This window comes from Heterodontus francisci, chromosome 22 (genome assembly GCF_036365525.1).
Source record: "Heterodontus francisci isolate sHetFra1 chromosome 22, sHetFra1.hap1, whole genome shotgun sequence".
NCBI classification, from domain to species: Eukaryota; Metazoa; Chordata; class Chondrichthyes; order Heterodontiformes; family Heterodontidae; genus Heterodontus; species Heterodontus francisci.
Window position 1 is genome coordinate 76,385,880 of NC_090392.1, and position 22,381 is coordinate 76,408,260.

Consider the following 22,381-nt stretch of genomic DNA (forward strand, 5'->3'; position numbering starts at 1 on the left):
GACTGCCACATTTCCTACATTACAACAGTGACAACACTTTGGAAGCACTTGATTGGCTGCAAAGCAATTAGGGATTTTTGAGGTTGTGAAAGGCACTTTATAAATGTAAGCTCTTGTTATCGGAGGCCAGTTAATGCTCTTGGAAACAAACCACAACATAAGTCAGCAGCTTGAGGAGAGAACGTGCACCCAACCTTAACTTTAGTGGCGTCAAACTCCCATCCTGTAATACTATAATTGAAGAATAATTTGATTCAAGCGCACTTAGTGTGTTTTAACAATAAGCCAGGAATTGGGACACTACTGTTGATAGCCTTTTGTTAATGGATGTGTATTAGGGTTGGGTTTCAAGACATCAGCCCAGCTCTCCATTAATGACCCGTTAAAAGAAGGAAAGACAAAAACAGAGAGAAAGATATAACACTTTCTTTGTTGAATACTCAACCCCATTATAAGGTTCTCTGTTATACTCCAGGCCAGTACAAGGCTCTCAATTATACCATTCTCTCTGTTACACAACCAGTATCAAACCATTCTGTCCCAGCACCATCTTAGCTAAACTCCATCTTACCTTTGCAGAGGCTGTTGTTGGAGACTTGAGTGGGTTCCTGGCTGAGGTTTGAGTTACTGTCAGATGCCGAGCAGGTACCTATTTCTAGACATATATCCGCTTGCCCTCTGTGCTGGACTGCAATAGATCCTAAGAACAGCAATCCTCGCAGTGCCACATACCAGAGGACCAGTAAACATTTCTGCTTACTGCAGCTTCTTGCCTCCTTGCTCACTGAAAGTGCTGAGTTCTTGTTTTGCGGGTAACAGCTGCCTGTTACTTCATGATATGTGCAAGGTGACAGGGCTATGTGGCTCCAATTTAACACTGAATTTTACGCTGCAAAGGAAAATATTGGCTCCATTCTATGGGCCTCTTCAACTGTCTTTCTCCCCACCCCCCCCCCCCCCCCCCACCCTCTGCCCAATTCCAACATCTGACGGGACTGGAAGGAGCTTTCAAGACTGAGGGTGATAATTTTTTGTTAGGTCAGAGCATCAAGTGATATGGAGCTAAAGGCACGTAAATGGAGTTCAGGTCAGCAAAGATATTATTTTAGTAAATAGGAAAGGAAATTAGGTCCAACAAGCTTTTTTTTTCATTGCTTGATCTTGACCCAACCTAACTGCCATCTCACTGTGTCCTTCAACGCTACATTCTGCAAGCCCATCTAAAACATTCCTGACTTATCCTTCAACCTCACCCTCTTTCCAAATGCCTCAACTCTACCTAGCCATCTTTTCTCCAAATCCCGCAACCACTCCTTCTGAAAGTCATCAGACACCACACTACATGTTAGTTCCTGTCCTGCTTGGACTATAGGTTGTGTCTGTTGTGAAATCTGATTAATTGGAACTAATTAATGTGAACTAATGTCTTGGAAAACCTCCTCACTAGCTTGAAGGGATAGACGGAAATATCGCAGGAACATAACCATGCCAGTTTATTTAGTTTCAGTGGGATGTTTTACTACATTGAAGGTACTATATAAATGAAAGTTTTTGGAATGGGGAGAATCTATGACAAAGACAAATGGTACAAAATTGGTGGATTGTCAGGCTTAATGGGGCAAATGATCTTTAGCCCTCTATTCTTTCTCAAGCCCTCGCTTTCCTTGCTTAGTGTCTGTCTTTCCTAAATTAAATAATTAATATATTTTGATGAAGGGTCACTGACCTGAAACGTTAACTCTGCTTCTCTCTCCACAGATGCTGCCAGACCTGCTGAGTATTTCCAGCATTTCTTGTTTTTATTTCAGATTTCCAGCATCTGCAGCATTTTGTTTTTAATATATTTTAGTCATTGTTTCGAATAAAACAATTAGAATTATTGCTTTCTAATGATTCTAATTGCCACATTAGAAGTATAGAATGATGCATCATGGAAGGAGGCTATTCGAACATCAAGAGTTAGCCAATTAATCCCACATCCCCACTCTTTCTCCACAACACATGAGATTCAAAGAGTTTTTAAGTGCTTGGGAGAAATTTCATTGTCATTTTGGCCTCTTCTTGGCTCAAGCGTTGGAACTGGAATTGTGTCTGGCATCTGTCAAAGTGTTAAAACACCCAGATCTTAACTTCTAGGCCAATTACAGCAAAAGAAGGTGATATAAATCAAAACACAAACCAAATGAACACATCATAAACGCAGGCATCCATTTGGGTACATCAAGTGTTGGACTTGTGCATGACACATTAATAATATACATGGTTCACTGACAGCTGCTCATTTGGTTTTCCATCTGATGGATGCATTAACTAATCTCTATTTACTGCACTTACATCTCAGTTACAGGAACATTGCCAAAGATTACTTCATGCAATTAACTCTGCAAGTACTAGATTCTTGCTGTTGAATTAACTTCAAAGCATGCGAGGGGCAGTTTTGCAAGGCATGAAGCCTTGCCAATGCAGACCGTAAAGTGGACCTAGTGTTACAACACTGTAGCAATGGCATTCAGCCCTATGTTTCTGGGCAGCAAGCCTCTGCACTGGGAGAAAAGCTTGGAAAATTTGCCCTATCCCACAAGTTGGTCTGTCCTCCAACTTTCCCCAGCCAGCCAACTTACCCATCTCGCTGTCCCTTTGGGATATTGATATGCAGCAGAGCTAAAAGCTGGTCTGGTCTCCAAGTTTAGCCTTCTGTCTAAATTTCAAAAGATTGGCGAGGAAGGGACTGGTGCTGGGGGCTGGATGATGAGACCAGATTGTGGGGCTATATTTTGAAATCATCGTGTACAATCAGTCCAGTAAACAATGGTCACCATGGATTGCGAAGGGGAGGATAATGCCTCACCAACATGCTTAACTCCTTTGAGGAGGTGACAACCCAAGTGGAGTGTTAAAAGCTCAATGACGTGGACTAACTGAACTTCGAGAAGTCCCACACAAAAAACTATTCATAAACTGAAAACTGTGCAAATTCCGAGTAAACCCTAGGAATGGATAAGAAACTGACTGAAGAGTAGGAAACCATGAATACTTGCTAGAGGAGTTATGTCTGACTCGGGATGGGGGAATATTGAGTGGGATGACCTTGAGTTTGGTGCTGAGATGACAATTGTTTACATTTATTTACATTAATGACCTGGATACAGAAACTCAATGGAAATTGATCACGTTTGCACAGGATACCAAACTCAGAGGGGCAGTGAAATTGGAAAAGGCAGCTCAGAAATTATAGAATGAGCGAACCAAAATATGTAACTGGCTTTTCCCCACTGCCCTGAAAATTTTTCCCTTCAGGCACTTATCCAGTTCTCCTTTGAAAGCCATGATTGAATCTGCCTCCGCCACACTCTCAGGCAGTGCATTCCAGCTCCTAACCACTTGCTGTATTAAAAAGTTTTTCCTCATGGCCCTTTTGGTTCCTTTGCCATTCACCTTAAATCAGCGTGCCCTGGTTCTCGACCCTTCTGCCAATGGGAACAGTTTCTCTCCATCTACTTTGTCCAGACCCCTCATGGTTTTGAACACCTCAATCAAAACTCCTCTTAATATTTTCTTCTCCAGCTTCTGCAATCTGTCCATGTAATTGAAGTTCTTCATCCCTGGAACCATTCTCGTAATTTTTTTCTGCACCCTCTCCCATCCTTCCCAGAATTGGACACAATACTCCAGTTGAGATTGAACTAGTGTTTTATACAGGCTCATCATAACTTCCTTACTTTTGTACTCTATCCCTCTATTTATAAAGCCCAGGATCCCGTATGCCCTTTTTTTAACCACGTTCTCAACCTGCCCTGCCACTTTCAATGATTTGTGCACATATACTCCTGGTCTCTCTGTTCCTGTACCCCCTTTAGAATTGTATCCTTTATTTTATATTGCCCCTCCTCATTCGTCCTACCAAAACATATCACTTCACACTTCTCTGCATTAAATTGCATCTGCCACGTGTCCGCTCATTCCACCAGCCTGTCTCTGTCCTCTTAGAACCTATCACTATCCTCCTCGCAGTTCACAATAGTTCCAAATTTTGTGTCATCTGCAAATTTTTAAATTGTGTCCTGTACACCCAAGTCTAAGTCATTAATATATATCAAAAAAAGTAGTGGTTCCAGTACTACTGGAACCCCACTGTATACTTGCCCAGGTCTGAAAAACAATCGTTCACCACTACTCTGTTTCCTATCACTCAACCAGCTTCGTATCCATACTGCCACTGTCCCTTTTATTCCATTCAATTTTGCTGACAAGCCTGTGATGTGGCACTTCATCAAATGCTTTTTCGAAGTCTGTTTACACCACATCAACCATATTACCCTCAACACCCTCGCTGTTACTTCATCAAAAACCACAATCAATTTATTTAAATATGATTTGCTCTTAACAAATCCTTGCTGGCTTTCCTTAATTAATCCACATTTGTCCAAGTGACTGTTAATTTTGTCCCAGATTATCATTTCTAAAAGCTTTTCCATCACCGACGTTAAACTAAACTAAACTACTTTGCAGACAGAAAGAACATGTACACACATTGCGCCTGTTTCAGCTAAACAAAATAAGTGATAGCCATTTGCTGGTTCATTCCTCAAGGCAATGTCTTGACCAATCAGAGTCAAGCTCCCTAGTTTAAATTTCAAGCAAAGCTTGGCAGTTAACTGTCAGTCACCATAAACTGGTGCATTCTCCATGGCAATGCCTCTACCAATCAGAGTCTACTTGCCAACCAATCAGCACTCTCTTCTTATCAGTATAAACTTGTTGCTTTCCCTTACATTGGTATTCTTGCAAATTGTCCTGATGAGTGCAAGACAAAAAGCTTCAACAAAGTGTCTCTGTTTTCAGTAATATTTAAACTAGTTTGCAGAGATTCTTTTTAAATGGAATGTCTGCTGAGTAAATAAACTATTTTCTGTGAGTCTCACCTAAACAACAATAAGAACTATCCTTTATATAATGCCTTTGATGTAGTTAAATGTCTCAAGGCACTCCACAGGAGCATTACCAGACACAATTTGATGCCAAGTTACATATAGGAAATATTAGGACAGGTGATCAAAAGCTTGGTCAATGAGGTAGCTTTTATGGAGTACCTTAAAGGAGAAGAGAGAGGTAGAGAGATGGAGAGGTTTAGGGAGGGAATTCCAGAGCGTAGGGCCTCGGCACCTGAAGGCACGACTGCCAATAGTGCAGCAAAGAAATTGGGGCTGCACATGAGGGCAGGATTGGAGGAATGCAGAAATCGCAGAGGGTTGTGGGGCTGGAGGAAGTTACAGAGACAGGGAGGGTGAGACAATCTTCTTCTTTCTTCTTCTTCTTTGGCCTCCTTGTCTCGGGAGACAATGGGTAAGTGCCTAGAGGTGGTCAGTGGTTTGTGGAGCAGCGCCTGGAGTGGCTATAAAGGCCAATTCTAGAGTGACAGACTCTTCCACAGGCGCTGCAGATAAAATTGGTTGTCAGGGTTGTTACACAGTTGGCTCTCTCCTTGCACTCATGTCTTTTTTCCTGCCAACTGCTAAGTCTCTTCGACTCACCACACTTTAGCCCCGCCTTTATGGCTGTCTGCCAGCTCTGGCGATCACTGGCAACTGACTCCCACGACTTGCGGTCAATGTCACAGGACTTCATGTTGTGTTTGCAGACGTCTTTAAAGCAGAGACATGGACGGCCGATGGGTCTGATATCAGTGATGAGCTCGCTGTACAATGCGTCCTTGGAGATCCTGCCATCTTCCATGAGGCTCACATGGCCAAGCCATCTCAAGCGCCACTGGCTCAGTAGGGTGTATATGCTGGGGATGTTGGCCACCTTGATGACTTCTGCGTTGGAGATACGGTCCTGCCACCTGATGCCAAGGATTCTCCGGAGGCTAGCAAAGATGGAATGAGTTGAGACGTCGCTCTTGGCTGACATACGTTGTCCAGGCCTCGCTGCCATAGAGCAAGGTACTGAGGACACAGGCTTAAAACACTCGGACTTTTGTGTTCCGTGTCAGTCCGCCATTTTCCCACACCCTCTTGGCCAGTCTGGTCATCGCAGCGGACGCCTTTCCCATGTGCTTGTTGATTTCTACATCGAGAGACAGGGTACTGGAGATAGTTGAGCCTAGGTGAGACAATACAGGGATTTGAAAACAAGGATGAGAATTGTAAAATCAAATGTGCCCCACCTCTAACTCATTGGCTGGCATGTGGTATCAATACTCACTACATGAAGTTAATTTCAACTAAATTGAGTTCTGTTGGTTACGTTTATTAGTTTTGACCAAATAGGGGAGTGTGGTTAAGTTTACAAGTCCAAACGGTCAGGTCTCCTGTGTAAGGTATCAGATATGTAATGGTGGGTAGCTTCTTGCCTCTGAATCAGATGTTGTGGATTCAAGCCCAGTCCAGAGACCTGAGCACATTGTCTAGGCTGACGCTCCAGGACAGTACTGAGGGAGTGATGTACTGTCTTTCGGATGAGATGTTAAACATCTGCCCTCTCAGGTGCATGTAAAAGATCCCATGGCACTTCCAAGAGAGAGCAGAGGAGATCTTCCAATTATCCTGGCCCATACTAATCCCTCTACCAACATCATAAACAGTTAATCTGGTCATTATTGCTGTTTGTGGGGCCTCTGACACATTTTAATACAGCACAGATAATGGATTGCTTATTTCAATCTGAGCAAGTCAGCCCGATGGAAAGGGTCAAACTGCTATCATGAGATAGTCTTTGAACATAACACCCATTGAGAATTCAGGAATGTAACCATTCCTTTTAAATCACAGCCCAGTGTAGTTATAATTCATGGCGCAAAAGTGAGACGAATTTACTGAGAGTGACAGGTGCAGCTGCGTGCTGGTATTGACCTTTACAATCTCACGCAATGAATGTCCTTAGCGCCTAATCCTGGCACACTTGTCTTCACATGGCGCCATCCTTTTTTGATTGGTGCAACCCTCTAACACTTCATTAGCATTCCGTTCATTTTTTTTTCTCATTGTTGATTTTGTCTTCACAGGGCACCATGACATACAGTCCCACATCATTCCACCCACTCTCAGACTGCTTGTGGATCATAATGTTGAGAGGGGGAGCCTTGTGCACATGAACTGGCGCTGAATTTCAGGCTGGGTTTGTGACAATGTTATGTTGAGTTGGAGAGATGCTAATTTATGCATTATTGGATTAGTGTGTACCTAGTGTACTGGAGTGCAAATGTATTATTGGACTTGTATAGTTTCATGTTAACGTGCCATTAGGCTGGTGTGTTATTGTGCTGGGCCTCTACTGAGCCGGTGCACTATTGGCCTGGTGTGATATTAGACAAGTGTGCTATTGGGCTAGTAAATAAAAAGAGAAAGTGATGGAAATACTCAGCAGGTCTCACAGCATCTGTGGAGACAGAAACAGAGTTAATGTTTCAGGTCTGTGACTTTTCATCAGAACAAATCTGACATGTTAACTCTGTTTCTCTCTCCACAGATGCTGTGAGACCTGCTGAGCATTTCCAGCACTTTCTGTCTTTATTTCAGTCTTCCAACACCTGCAGTATTTTGCTTTTATTTTGGGCTAGTAGGTTTTTTTTTTCAAATGAAAATCCCTGGAGAAACTATTGGAAGAAATAATTTTTTTTTGTGTAAGAAGTGAAAGCAGGAACTCATCATCTCATTCTGAAGCCAGCTGATCTCCTGGAACTGCAGCCAGTCAATACAGTGTGAGAACTGAAAATAAATGCAGCAAGATAGCTAGAAAGCTAATGAGAGAATGACTTGAAATGTGTGTTAATAATTTAATAATGTGATTACACCAGTTGCATTCCCTTTATTGCATACTTACACTCATAATTTAAAAGCATCGCTGTTTATATGAGCAGTCGTACATTCTGGATAAACTGCAACGTTATTGAAGTTAGGAGGAATGCTCTAGATAAACACTTATTTAACTTATTCATTTTTGGTGACACCAGATGTTGTTGCAAATATGTTTGATGTAGAAGGAAAAGTGAAAATTAGCTTAACCTTTTCTTAAGTTTTGTCTATTTTTAGGGTTCACTCTAAAAACTCACATCCTTGATTAATGACATTGTTCCCGTTATATACTTAGAGATTTATTTATTAAATGTGATATGAAAAAGAACAAATTTATTTTCCCACCTATAGTGTGAAAGGAAAGCATTATTTATGCATTTAACAGAAACTAATACAAAAGAACTTCACTGTCTTTGGGAAATCTCTTATTAACTTCTTCATATATCCTTTCAGTGAAGGTATTCATCCTCTGACTTTGATCATCACATAAATCCTCATATTACTAATATTTTATTTAAAATATGTATTTAGATGATCCCCATATTATATGCACCAATTAATTTAAGTAACTAGTGTGTGTGCATTTATGTATTTATTTATCTGTCTACCCGCCTGCAGTGGGTAATGAAAGAATTATTTATCTATTTTCTGGAAACCAACCAGTTACCTCTTATTTCATTGTTTTTGCGATGATGAGAACATAAGAAATTGGAGCAGGAGTAGGCCCTATGGCCCCTCAAAACTGCTCCACCATTCAATATATTCATGGCTGATCTTCTACCTCAAACTCCACTTTCCTGCCCTATTCCCATATCCTTTGATTCCGTCTCTAATCTCAGTCTGGAATATACTCAATGACTGAGCATTCACAGCCTCTGGGATAGAGAATTCCAAAGGTTCACAACCCTCTAAATGAAGAGATTTCTCCTCAGCTCAGTCCTAAATGGCCGACCCTTTATCCTGAGACTGTGACCACCCCTCCTCCCCCCGCTTTCCCCGCCCCCCCGCCCCCAAGAATCTCTAGCCAGGGGAAACAGCCTCTCAGCATCTACATTTGTCAAGCCCTCTTAGAATTTTATGCTTTTCAATGAGATTACCTCGCATTCTTCTAAACTCCAGAGAATTTAGACCCATTCTACTCATTCTCTCCTCATAGGCCAGCTCGCACATCCAGGAATCCATCTAGCAAAGTTTTGTTGCCTGTAAGGCAAATATCTCCTAGATCTCATACAAAGCAGGTCAGAGGCTAGGTATCCTGAGGCGAGTAACTCACCTCCTGACTCCCCAAAGCCTGTCCACCATCTACAAGGCACAAGTCAGGAGTGTGATGGAATACTCTCCACTTGCCTGGATGGGTGCAGCTCCAACAACACTCAGGAAGCTCAACACCATCCAGAACAAAGCAGCCCACTTGATCGGCACCCTATCTACAAACATTTACTCCCTCCACCACCGACGCACAGTGGCAGCAGTGTGTACCATCTACAAGATGCACTGCAGCAATGCACCGAGACTCCTTAGACAGCACCTTCCAAACCCGCGACCTCTACCAACTAGAAGGACAAGGGCAGCAAATGCATGGGAACACCACCACCTGCAAGTTCCCCTCCAAGTCACACACCATCCTGACTTGGAACTATATCGCCGTTCCTTCACTGTCACTGGGTCAAAATCCTGGAACTCCCTTCCTAACAGCACTGTGGGTATACCTACCACAAATGGACTGCAGCGGTTCAAGAAGGCAACTCACCACCTTCTCAAGGGCAATTAGGGATGGGCAATAAATGCTGGCCTGGCCAGCGACGCCCACATCCTATGATTGAATTAAAAAAAACTTCTAAGTTCTTTTAGTAGAGGTATGTACTCTTCCCCCCTCCCCCTACCATAGCAGTATAACCTCAGGCTAATGGTTGGTTAAGCCACAGAAGATCTTCAATTGCATGAGCACAACTGCAATTGTAAGGCAGACTCCAACTGGATGATGAATAAACCACCAGTTTGTTATGTTTGCTCTTTCTGTTGCATGGTTGTGGATGAACTTGTAAATGCTGCAGCACAGTAGAGAATTGTACAGACAGTAATCCATTCCAGAGGCCCCTGTAACTGGCATTAGTGCCCCTGGGCTAGGGTTTAGGAAAAAAACAGTCAGGGTTCCCGATTCTTATTCAGTGACCCCTGCTAAAGAGCATGTGTGGCTGGGAATCAAGTGAGAATAGGATAGGGCTTGGCAGTGAGATTGTCACAGTCGAATAGCTCACTAAAACTTAGCCTATGATTTGACAAGTGGGGAGGGCAGGTGTCGGGAAGCCCAAAGCAGGTGGTGAACAGAGAGAGCCCCGGGACCCAGAGGTCTGACCTGTGCCTCATTTGCATGAATTCTCCCAGAGTCCTGGCTGAAGCTGGGCAGAGGTCACAGCATGGGACCCATGGGAAGCATTCCCTGTGCACACAGACAGGAGGGGGTAGGCACTGGAGGGGACCATTGGGAGGGGGTGGGCTGGGCTGTAATTGGGGGAGGAGTGGCGGGCAGGAAGCTCCTGGGAAAGGCATACCTGCTCCTTCTGGCCCGCAGGAGAACTCCAAATAAACATTTTAAACTTCGCTCACTGGCCCATGATCCCCCTGGCTTGAGCCAATGGTGAACCTGTTACTTCTCCCTCCACTCAGGGCTCCAACTTGCAGTCATCATCTGGACCCGACCTGCATGTTTAAAGGAGATCCCACTCTTCATCCTGCATATTTTCCCTCTCCAAAGAGCAGCTGAACATTGGGACAAGGGGTAAAACAATGGGATTGGGGAGGTGGGAGAAGGGGCTGTTAAATGACTGTCCTCATTTTAACTACCCCGCCCCCCCCCCCCATGCCCAGTTTGTGCCAGGCTGGTGGGACAGATTGAAATGGGAGGTAGTCTACACTGACACATGAGGCATGGCCAGTTGACTAAGGTGCCAGGTGACGGTGTAAGTGAGAGCCCGTTCAGGTGAGCAGGGAAGATAAAATGTAACCTATGCAGCTTTAAAGTCGCCTCATATCCAGTGGCATGTTCCTGGAATTGGGAAGCTGAAATACCGGAAGTTTTATTTTATGTAGCTTTCTATTTCAGCTTGGCACTGAGATGAGGGAGAGATATTTAGGGCTGTTATCTGATACTATTAAAGTCAGAGTGGTACTGGACTAGGAGTCAAAGTTCCCAACCTATGCTGAAACCTTACTGATCAGAATTGCAGCCAGCTCCCCTGGGCTTCCTCTCAACGTTTTTTCTTGATCTGACACAACGAGTCAGAAAAAAAAAGTTCAAAAAGTTTTAAAACTTTTATAAAGTTGAAATCTCGCCCCCTCCCCCTCCCTTTAAAATATTGAAAACTGGTATTTTACAATGATCTGGACTACCTACGTCCCCAAAGTTATTTATTGTAAGGTTTCAATATATAAATCGGCAGGTTCCTGAAGACTGTTGTTTTGCTTGGTCCCTCTGGGTGATGACGAAAGCAGTTTTGTGACTGCAATGCAGAATTTACAAGGAAAGGAATAGGAGGGATGTCTCCCTCCCATTCCAGTTCCAGGATCAGTATTACGCAGTGTGTGCGGAGGCTGAGAGACAGAAGGAGGCAGGAATAGCAACCAGACCAACAGTGAAAACAAGTCAAGCAGCAAAGTACACTGCACGGATAGGCAGAGCCTCCTCGCCCCTCTGTTCGCTCCCTGAGTCCCAGCACTGGGTGCTCGGTGGAGATTCATTCTGCTCACCCTGTGAATTTTCTCGCTGCCCTCTGGAACTGGTCCTCGCTCCCTGCATTTCTAGACGCGAATCACTTTATACCAGTCACCTCCTCGACCATCCCACCCTCCTCCTCTCCCAAAACAAAATCCCAACGATTTCAACTGCAGCTATTCATCAAACTCACCCAGGATGAAAACTGAGAAAGAGCCCTTGGACTTCGACGGAGTGGAATCAGCAAAAATCTTCCCGAGGAGAGTTTTAGTGACGATCCTAATTGGTAAGAGAATACGCCCCAATATGATCATATATTGCATTGGCTGAATCCGCAATAACTTTTGAAATGATTCTATTTACCAGTCCAGGTGGGTGTGTTTTATCATTTTGGGGTTCCTGCAGCCTCAGAGAACATATCTTGCATCAAACTTAATGTTTAATACGTTTTCTGCTATTTCATTCTTTATTAAATGGGCAATTTGTGACGGATTTTAGTTTTGTGCTTTATTCAATTTTTTATTCACTTCTTTCCTGATTGAGAAAAACACTAGACAGATTCCTGCGAAAAGATGCCTGTTTTTGTAACTTTTACTGAACTAAAGTTCAGATGATGCAGTGATAATAGGGAGTGGATTCCAGGGCTGGTCGGTGTCTTTGTGCTTTCACAGTGTTGGGAAGGGGAAGGTTTGTTTACTTAGAGTTTGAGTAGCCACCAGGGTTTCGGAACCCGTCCTGCACCAGTTCCAAAAATAAACCAACGTCAGCATTTCCACTGTACTGTGCTGAGGCACTTGTCCCATCTCCCAAACCTACCACTACCCTGATCAGTGACGGGACAAGTCCCACTCTTTTTTTGACATGAGAATTTTGATTTGAGGTTTCAAATGACAAGTAAGATGGGAGTTTAAAACAAAAGCAAAAAAATCCAGAATTGAGGCTGGGATTAAGATTTAAGAAGAGCACAATTCCCAGGTCTGGGATTGAGATGAGGATCAGCATTGAGATTGGGTTCTGACAATACCCAGTAACTCTGGACTGATCTTATTGGGTCTAAATTCAGATAAGTGTGAGATCCCAATCTTTCAAGGATTTTGGTTTAGAAGGCAACATCTCGGTGAGGACTCTTTACCAGTTTGTGCCTGTTGTCTGCGCACCCAGTGTCATCTTACCCACTTGCTTCCCCGTCACTTTGGCAGGAAGGATGTAAAAGATTAATTAGTTTTGTTCATATTTAATAACATTTCCCCCTGGGTCTGTTGGGTCTTTAATCAGAGTCTCATGGCTAATGTGCCATTTGGATGAATGCTTAATTTTCCATGGTGGCCAGTTTCCCGATGGTCTAGTGGAATCTCTGTACTTACCACTATTTGTTTGATGGTTTCAACTTTTTGGTGGTGATGTTCTTTTCAGACATCCAAGTTTGAAAATCTAGGTCAGAGGCCTTCACAAGGTTATATGTGATCCTGAATCCTGGCCACCCAGTTCTGGAGTCTCAGGAAACTCAGTCCCACTAATATTTATATTGATTACTTGATGATTACAACATTCTCATCCTTGTTGTCAAATGTCTTCATAGCCTCCCTGTCTCTGACACCTCCTCTGGCACCACAACCCTCTGAGACCTCTCCACTCCTCCTATTCTCACTTGTTGCACAACCCCCCTGTAAGTAGGTTTGGGTAACTAAATTTTAGCTTAGCTTGACCACTTGACCATTTTCACACTGTATCCTCTGTAAATAGCTAATAAGGTCAAGGAAGCCATTTTAAGACTAACACGTGACAAAAAAAGTCATTTTGTGCCTTGTATTAACATCTGTATTAATCAAATTAATGTATTAAGTAGTAACTCATCATGAAATAGATGATTTCAAAGCAGTGGATCTTGATTGAGTTGTAATTAATGAATTAATAATCATGCTAGAAAGAATGGACTTTAAAAGTATATTAAACCTCCAAGACCTTTCCACTCCTCCAATTCTCACTTCTTGCACAACCATTGATTTTCATCGCTCCACCATTGGTGTCCACACCTTTGCTTACCTAGGCCCTAAGGTCTGGAATTTCAGCCGGAATTTTATGTTGGGTGGAAGGCCCCGCCCACTGACCTAAAAGTCAGGGGTGAGCCCGCCTACGCTGGGCCTGGGAGCCACGCCAGGAGTTTATGCCTCCCAGGCCCTTAATTAGCCTCGGGCAGGACTTACACCCCTCTGAGGCAGCAAGTCCCACTTACAAGAGCTGCTCGCCAATCAGCGGGCCGGCAGCTCTCAGTCCCACCAGCGCCACCGGGAGTCGGGCCCTGGCGAGGCAAGGGGGGGTCGTTTGGGTGGCAGGGGGAAGTTTTGTGTGGTGGGGGTGGTTGGGTTGTGGTGGGGAGGGGGGCCCTCTGTGGGGCACAGGGTGCCCGATTAGGAGGGCCCCCCAGCCTGCAGGAAGGCCGCCAGGTTTTACTTGCCAGCCTCCTGGGGGATCTCAGCCGCCTGTCGGCCTCCGGTAAAATACCAGAGGCAGCAGGAGGAGGCCCTTAAGTGGCAGCTAATTGGCCACTTAACGGCCTTGATTGGCCTGGGACAGCCGGGCAGTTTCATGCCGCCGCTGCCCCTTGTAAATTTGAAGGAGGGTGGGAAGGCGTCGGGAATGGCACCCCCCACCACGCCATTCTATTTTATGACCCTACCACCTGCCACCAGCCTGCTCCTGTGGGGGTGGGGGGAGGTGTGTAATATTCCGGCCTTCTTCTCTAAACCTCTCTAACCTCCTTTAAGATGCTCCTTAAAACCTGACTGTTTGACCAAGGTTTTGGTCACCTGTCCCAAAGTCTACTTATATGGCTTGGTGTCAAATTTTGTCTGATAAACCTCGTGTGAAGTGCCTTGAGACATTTTATTATGTTGAAAGTGCTGAACAAGTTGTTTATTCTGTTAGAATTTTGTGAGCCTAGAGGTTTCGAAAGGATTGTTCCTTCTAAATCCTAAATCAGGGCACCGTCAGAATCAACAACTTGATACATGGGTCCTCAGATTCAATGGTACAGGGCTAAATGACCACATGGACAAAAAGTTTGCACAATACTGCCCTATAGTGTTAGTGTCCATTGATGGCACTTCCCTGGGGAGAGACAGTGGTCCTACCATGTATAATTTCGCACAACAGTGGCGCAGTGGTTAGCGCTGCAGCCTCACAGCTCCAGGGACCTGGGTTCAATTCTGGGTACTGCCTGTGCGGAGTTTGCAAGTTCTCCCTGTGTCTGCGTGGGTTTCCTCCGGGTGCTCCGGTTTCCTTCCACAAGCCAAAAGACTTGTAGGTTGATAGGTAAATTGGCTGTTGTAAATTGTCCCTAGTGTAGGTAGGTGGTAGGGAATATGGGATTACTGTAGGGTTAGTATAAAATGGGTGGTTGTTGGTCGGCACAGACTCGGTGGGCCGAAGGGCCTGTTTCAGTGCTGTATCTTAAAATAAAATAAAAAATACATCCAGTGATATCAGTGGACTATTTAGCAACTTTAACTTCCAAAGGAAAATTGGATGAATACTTGAAAAGGAAAAATAATTGAGGGCTATGGGGAAAGAGCAGGAAAGTGGGACTAATTGAATAGCTCTTTCAAAGAGCTGGAATGAGCATGATGGGCCAAATGGCCACCTTATGTGATGTATGATTCGATGATGTGGGTGGGAGTTACAGCTGAGCCCAGAATTCACGTGTGTGTATTGTTTCATCAGAAGTCACTGGATAGCGATCAGGAGCAGAAACCCTGGTTTATCTTTTTGCCCTGGCCTAGTCAAGGGACACTGAGGCTGATTGTAGCACCCAGTTTATATTAACTAAAGCATAAAGCAGGCAGCATTGTACCTGGTGCTTTGGGGTTCTGTGTGGCTTAATCTCATCTTAAAACAGTGCACCTATCCAGTGAGTCTAACCTTGGCAATGTCACTTTAAGAGTGTTTCATGGAATATTAAAAGCTAGTGAGGCAATGCAGAGACAGTGCAGTCTCAGGAAGCCAGGTAGAAAAAAAGATACGTTCCTGATTGTGAACAGAACTGATGGCAGGGAGGGTGTGTTTCAGCTAAAAGGTTCACTGTAATTTTGTTATCAGTGGTTGGAGTTGGTGCATTTACAGGAGGGAGACTCATATAATCCGCGTATCCTAAAATTTTCAGCTGCAAAGGGAGAAATCTTAACTATCAGTGCAGATATGGCTGGATCTTATCAAACTCTGACCTGAACCTAGATTGATGTGATAGGGTCATTGTACTGTGGCTTGGTCTGGGGAAGGTGTAGGGGAGCAATTGCTGGTCTGTGGATTTTCATACACCAGACTTGAATAATGGTGTTTTTTACATGATTGAAAGAAAGAACAAACTTCCATTTATATAGTACCTCTCACACCTTCAGGATATTCCCAAAGCACTTTACAGCCAATGAAGCACATTTGGAGTGTAGTCACTATTGTAATGTGGGATATATAGCAACCAAGTTACACACAGTAAGCTCCCACAAATCGCAATGCGATAACAACCAGATAATCCGATGTAGCAATGTTGGTTGAAAAATAAACATTGACCAGGACGCGAGGGACAACTCCCCTGCTCCTCTTTGAGATAGTTCCTCAGGATCCTTTACATCACCTGAGAGGGCAGACAGGGCTTCAGTTTAACAAAAGACAGCATTGCTGACAGTACTGCGCTCCCTCAGTACTACAGTGGGAATGTCATCCTGGATTATATACTCAAGTCTCTGGAGTAGGACTGAACCCACAAACTTAGAGGCAAGAGTTCTACCCATTAAGCCACAACAGACACCGATTGAGCAGCAACTTTGAGCAGCTAAAAGGTTCACTGTAATTTTGTTATCAGTGGTTGAGAACAAGGCGTGTAGTTCAGAAAATCACCAAAGGTTGAAAAGCGCAGGATACACAATGAGTGACTTCAAACTTAAATTTTAAAAGCACTTTTGGAGGAGGTAAAAGATGAGGAAAATGATGTGAAGATGAATCAATATCCGATAGTGTCACTTGATCTTTCTTTGGAAATCAGGGAGTATGTAAACATACCCAGGAGGTTAAATGGGTGGGAAGAGTCTGTGATGGACTGGGGGGAGAGTCTGTGATGTGGGGAGGAGAGTCCATGATGGGGGGAGGTGTCTGTGCTGGGGAAGAGTCCATGCTGGGGGGGAATCTGTGATAAGGGAGAGTTGGTGATAGAGAAGTTTGCATTTGGTGTGTGGAAGGAGCAAGCTTGATGATGTGAATGTCCTTTTTAAAATTCCATTGTTTTCCAATGGGTATCCATTCAGATTGTGGTGATCAGCATTGTACAATACTACGATGATTATAGTATGTGACTAGTCACCATGAGGTCAAATCTCTCTGGAGCAAGTTGTGAAATATCTGGTAATTTGTGGGTTGGCATCAGGAAAAATAGCCAGGAGACCTGCCAACTGGTTCAAGAAGGTCCATCAAGGAAGGGAACCAGGCGCCCAACCCAGTCTGGACTACACGTGATACCCATATTATGAGTTAATGACCTCAGAGCAGCAAGCGTTGGCAATAAATGTAGCCTTGCTCCCACATCCCAAGAACAAATAAAATAAAATTAGCCAAAGAATACTTAGTTATTGATTGTTAGAAATTAGAACATGATTTAAAAAGACTGTGAATAAAATAGTCATTTGGTAGTACAGAACTTGAGTATCGCTGAAAACAGGGAAATTTTGTTGAAGCTTTTCATCTTGCACTCATCAGGACAATTTGCAAGAATACCAATGTACAGGAAAGCAAAAAATTTATACTGTATGAGAAGAGAGTGCTGATTGGTTGGCAAGTGACTTCTGATTGGAATAGATGTTGCCATGGAGAATGCATTTGCGCATACTGGAAGCTACATATATTAATACACAGGGCCCTATTCTTTGCAGACAGAAAGAACATGTACACACATTGCATCTGTTTCAGCTAAACAAAGTAAGTGGCAGCCATTTGTTTGTTCATTTCTCAGGGCAATGCCTTGACAATGGAATTTTAAAAAGGCCATTCAGCCCATCAAGCCTGCTCTGCCATTCAATACGATCATGGTTGATCATTCACTTCATTGTCTTTTTCCCACACTATCCCTATATCCCTTTATGTCATTGGTATTTAGAAATCTGTCAATCTTTTCTTTTAACATACTCAATGACTGAGCTTCCACACCCCTCTGGGGTAGAGAATTCCAAAGATTCACAACCCTCTGAGTAAAAAGTTTCTCCTCGTCTCGGTCCTAAGTGGCTTCCCCCTTATTTTGAAATTTGTATCCCTGGTTCTAGACTCGCCAACCAGGGGAAACAGCTGCATCTACCCTGTCTATCCCTTTAAGTATTTTATAGGTTTCAATGAGATCACCTCTCATTCTTTGAAACGCTAGAGAATACAGGCCCAGTTTCCCCAATCTCTCTTCATAGGACAATCCTGCCATCCGGGGAACAAGTCCGGTGAACCTTCTTTCCACTCCCTCTATGGCAGTAATATCCTTCCAAAGGTAAGGGGACCAAAACTGCACACAGTACTCCAAGTGTGGTCTTACCAAGGTTCTGTACAATTGAAACAAGACTTCATCACTCTTCAAATCTGCTTGCGATAAAAGGCTAACATATCATTAGCCTTCCTGATTGCTTGCTGCACCTGCATGTTAGCTTTCAGTGAGTTATTGATGAGGACACCCAGGTCCCTTTGTACGTCTACACTTTCTAATCTCTTACCATTTAAGAAATACTCTGCACATCAATTCCTCCTACCAAAGTGGATAACCTCACATTTTTCCACATTATATTCCATCTGCCATGTACTTGCCCACTCACTGAGTCTGTCCTAATCCCCTTGAAGCTGCTTTGCATCTTCCTCACAACACACAGTCCCAGCTAATTTTGTAACAGCTGTGAACTTGGAAATATTACATTTGGTCCCCCACATCCAAATCATTGATATATATTGTGAATAACTGTGGCCCAAGCACTGATCCTTGCAGTACCACATATTTAACCTCCTATCCCATGTGCTTTATTTTGTGAACCAAACTCCTGTGGGGGATTTTATCAAAAGCCTTCTGAAAATCCAAGTATACCACGTCCACCAACTCCCCTTTGTCAATTCTGTTAGTAACATCCTCAAAAAAGCCCCAACAGGTTCAGCAAACATGATTTCCCATTCATAAATCCATGCTGACTATGCCCAGTCAGATCATTATTATCCAAGTGTCCATTTATCACATCCTTTAGAATAGATTCTAGCATTTTCCCTACTACTGATGTAAGGCTATCAGGTGTAGTTCCCTGTTTTCTCTCTCCCTCCCTTCTTAATTAATGGGGTGACATTTGCTACCTTCCAATCTGCAGGAACCGTTCTAGAATCTATAGAATTTTGCAAGATGGTCATCCACTATCTCCACAGCTGCCTCTTTCAACACTCTGGGATGTAGAATATCAAGTCCCGGGGACTAATCAACCTTCAGCCCCATTAATTTCTCCAGTATAACCTTCTTACTAATACTAATTTCCTTCAATTCCTCATTTTCCCTAATTCCTTGGATCTCTAATTCTGGGAGATCCAGTTGTGTGTCTAAGGTGATTATTACTTTACTGAAGGTGGGGGAAAGGCTCAAGTGGCGGTAGATTTAGAAATCTAAAGAGAAAAAGCAATAGAGCAGTGTAGCGATTTGGGTAAAGACAAGCAGAATGGGACAGGAAGGGACAGAGAGTTTAACAATAATAATGCGTCAGCAAATAAGGTCCATGGAAGGAATAAGTAGCTAAAAAATTAAAATGAAAGACTCTTTATCTGAATGCATGTAGCATATGTAATAAAATAATGAACTAGCACCACAAATAAAGATAAATGGTTTGGATCGAATCACCATTACAGAGACATGGTTACAAGGTGACAAAGGTTGGGAAATAAATATTCCAGGGTACACAACATTTCAAAAAGACAGACAGAATGGAAAAGGAGATGGAGTAGTCCTGATAGTAAAGGATGACATAAGGAAAGGATCTTGATGCAGATAATCAGAAAATAGAATCAGTATGGGTGGAGATTAGGAATAACAAGGGTCCGAAAACGCTGGTGGGAGTAGTTTATAGGCCCCCTAACAGTAGTTATACGGTTGGACAAAGCATTAAACAAGAAATAATTGGAACTTGTAACAAAGGCAATTTAATAATTGTGGGGGCATTAATCTTCATATAGACCGAACAAATCAAATTGGCAAGGGTAGACTGGAAGATGAGTTTGGAGAATGCTTTCACAACAGTTTCCCAGAACAATATGTTGTGGAACCAACTAGGGATAAAGCTATTTTAGATCTAGGCCTGAATTTTATTTGGGCGCCACGGTCCACGGCGGCAACCTTTGAACACAGCGGCGTGCCCGGATTCAGCGGCCACCGCCGAGCCCCCACCGTATTATGCGTGGGGGCTCATTTGAATAGAGGGGGCGGAGCAACCACCCCCGATGAAGTAAGGGGGCGGTGGCCATGTCCCCGGCAACTGCGCAGGCACCAGTGCCATTTTTAAAGGACTTTAAGCCCTTAGCAGAGATTTTAATTCTTAAAGCAACCAGGAGTTTAACTTTCAATAAAAAAGAGTTCTGAAGGCGCACAAGCTGCATTTGGAGCTGGTAAAATTGGTGTGGGACATCCACCGCCTGCAGGTATATTTATTAGCATCTCATTTATGTTCATTTGAATATGCAGATGAAGGGCCCGCCACCAGGCGGCAGGGTTGCCGCACCGAGGTCCCTCCGCCGCCGGTAATATGCGGTGGGCCTTTCTCGAGGTCGCGGGTCGAGGTGGGCCTCTCCCCGCAGAATTTTACTAGCCCCCACGCTGCAACCCGCGCCGTCGAGGGGCCAGTAAAATTCAGCCCCTAGTATTGTGCAATGAGGCAGGTTTAATTTGTAATCTCAGAGTGAAGGATCCTCTGAGAAAAAGTGATCATCATACAATTGAACTCCATAAAGTTTGAGAGTGGCATAGTCCAGTCCTAAACAAGAATCTTAAACTTAAACAAAGCCAAATATATGAGTGTGAGAGGAGAGCTGGCTAAGGTTGGTTGGGTATATAGACTGAAAGGTATGGTGGTAAATAAACAGTGGGAAACATTTTAAAGAAATGATCCAAAATGTTCAACAAAAGTACATTCCATTAAAAACAAAAAGTCAGTGAGAAAAATCCATCTGTGGCTTACTTGGGAAGTTAAGGATAGTATTAGATTAAAAGAAGAGGCTTATAATTTTGCAAAGATTAGTAGTAAGCCTGAGGATTGGGAAAGTTTTAGAAACCAGCAAAAGGCAACCAGAAAGTTGATAAAAAAGGAAAAAATAGGATAGTAAACTTGCCAAGAATATAATAACAGATTGGAAGAGCTTTTACAAGTATATAAAAAGGAGGAGGGTAGCTAAAGTAAATGTTGGTACCTCAGAGGGAGAGGCAGGAGAAATTATCATGGCGAATGAGGAAATGGCAGAGTTGTTGAACAAATATTTTGTGTCTGTCTTCAGAGTAGACAACACAGATTACATACCAGAAATAGAGGGTAACCAAGAAGCTAATAAGAGTGAGAAAATTAGGTAATTAATATCAGCAGAGAAAATGTATTGGAGAAACTTAAGGGGCTAAAAGCCGACAAATCCCCAGGACCTGATAGCCTACATCCAAGGGTCTAAAAAAGGTAGCTGCAGAGGTAGTGGATGCACTGGTTATGATTTTCCAAAATTCCCTAGATTCTAGAATGGTCCCAACAATTGGAAGTTAGCAAATGGAACACAGCTATTCAAGAAAGGAAGGAGCGAGAAAACAGGGAACTACAGGCCAGTTAGCCTGACATCAGTGATTGGGAATATATGAAGGAAGCCTTACCAATTCACTTAGAAAATCATAGTATGATCAAACAGTGTTAATATGTTTTTAAAAAGGGGAAATCATGTTTGACAAATTTATTAGTTTTTTGAGGATGTAACGAGGTAAAGGGGAGCCAGTAGATATAAATTCACTTGGATTTCCAAAAGGCATTCGATAAGGTGCCACACAATAGGTTGATAAGCAAGATAAGGGCTCATGGAGTTAGGGGTAATATATGTATGGATGGATGATTGGTTCACAGACAGGAAGCAGAAGGTAGGGATAAACTGGGCATTTTCAAGGTGGTAGGCTGTAACTAGTGGAGTGTCGCACAAATCAGTGCTGTGGCATCAGCTATTTACAATCTATATTAATGACTTAGATGAAGAGACCGAGAGTAATGTATCCACTTTTGCTGACGACCATGCTAGGTGGGAATATAAGTTGTGAGGAGGACACAATGAGGTTGCAAAGAGATATAGACAGGTTACGTGAATGGGCAACAAGGTGGCAGATGGAGTATAATGTGGAGAAGTGCTAGGTTACTCACTTTGGTAGTAAGAATAGAAAAGCAGAATATTTTTTGATAGGTGTAAAACTTCTAAATGTTGATGTTCAGAGGGACTTGGCTGTGCTCATACAAGGAACACAGAAAGGTAGCATGCAGGTACAACGAGCAATTAGGAAGGCAAATGGCATGTTGGCCTTTATTGCAAGGGGATTGGAGTACAAGAAGAAGGAAGTATTGCTATAATTGTGCAGGGCTTTGGTGAGACCGTACTTGGAGTACTGTGTGTAGTTTTGGTCTCCATATCTAAGGAAGGATGTACTTGCATTGGAGGCGGTAGAGAGAATGTTCATTAGATTGGTGCCTGGAATGAGAGGGTTTTCCTGTGTTGAGAGGCTGAGTAAATTGGGCCTATACTCTCTTGGGTTTAGCAAAATGAGAGGTGATCTCATTGAAACATACAAGATTCTGAAGGAGTTTGACAACCACTGAGAGGTTGT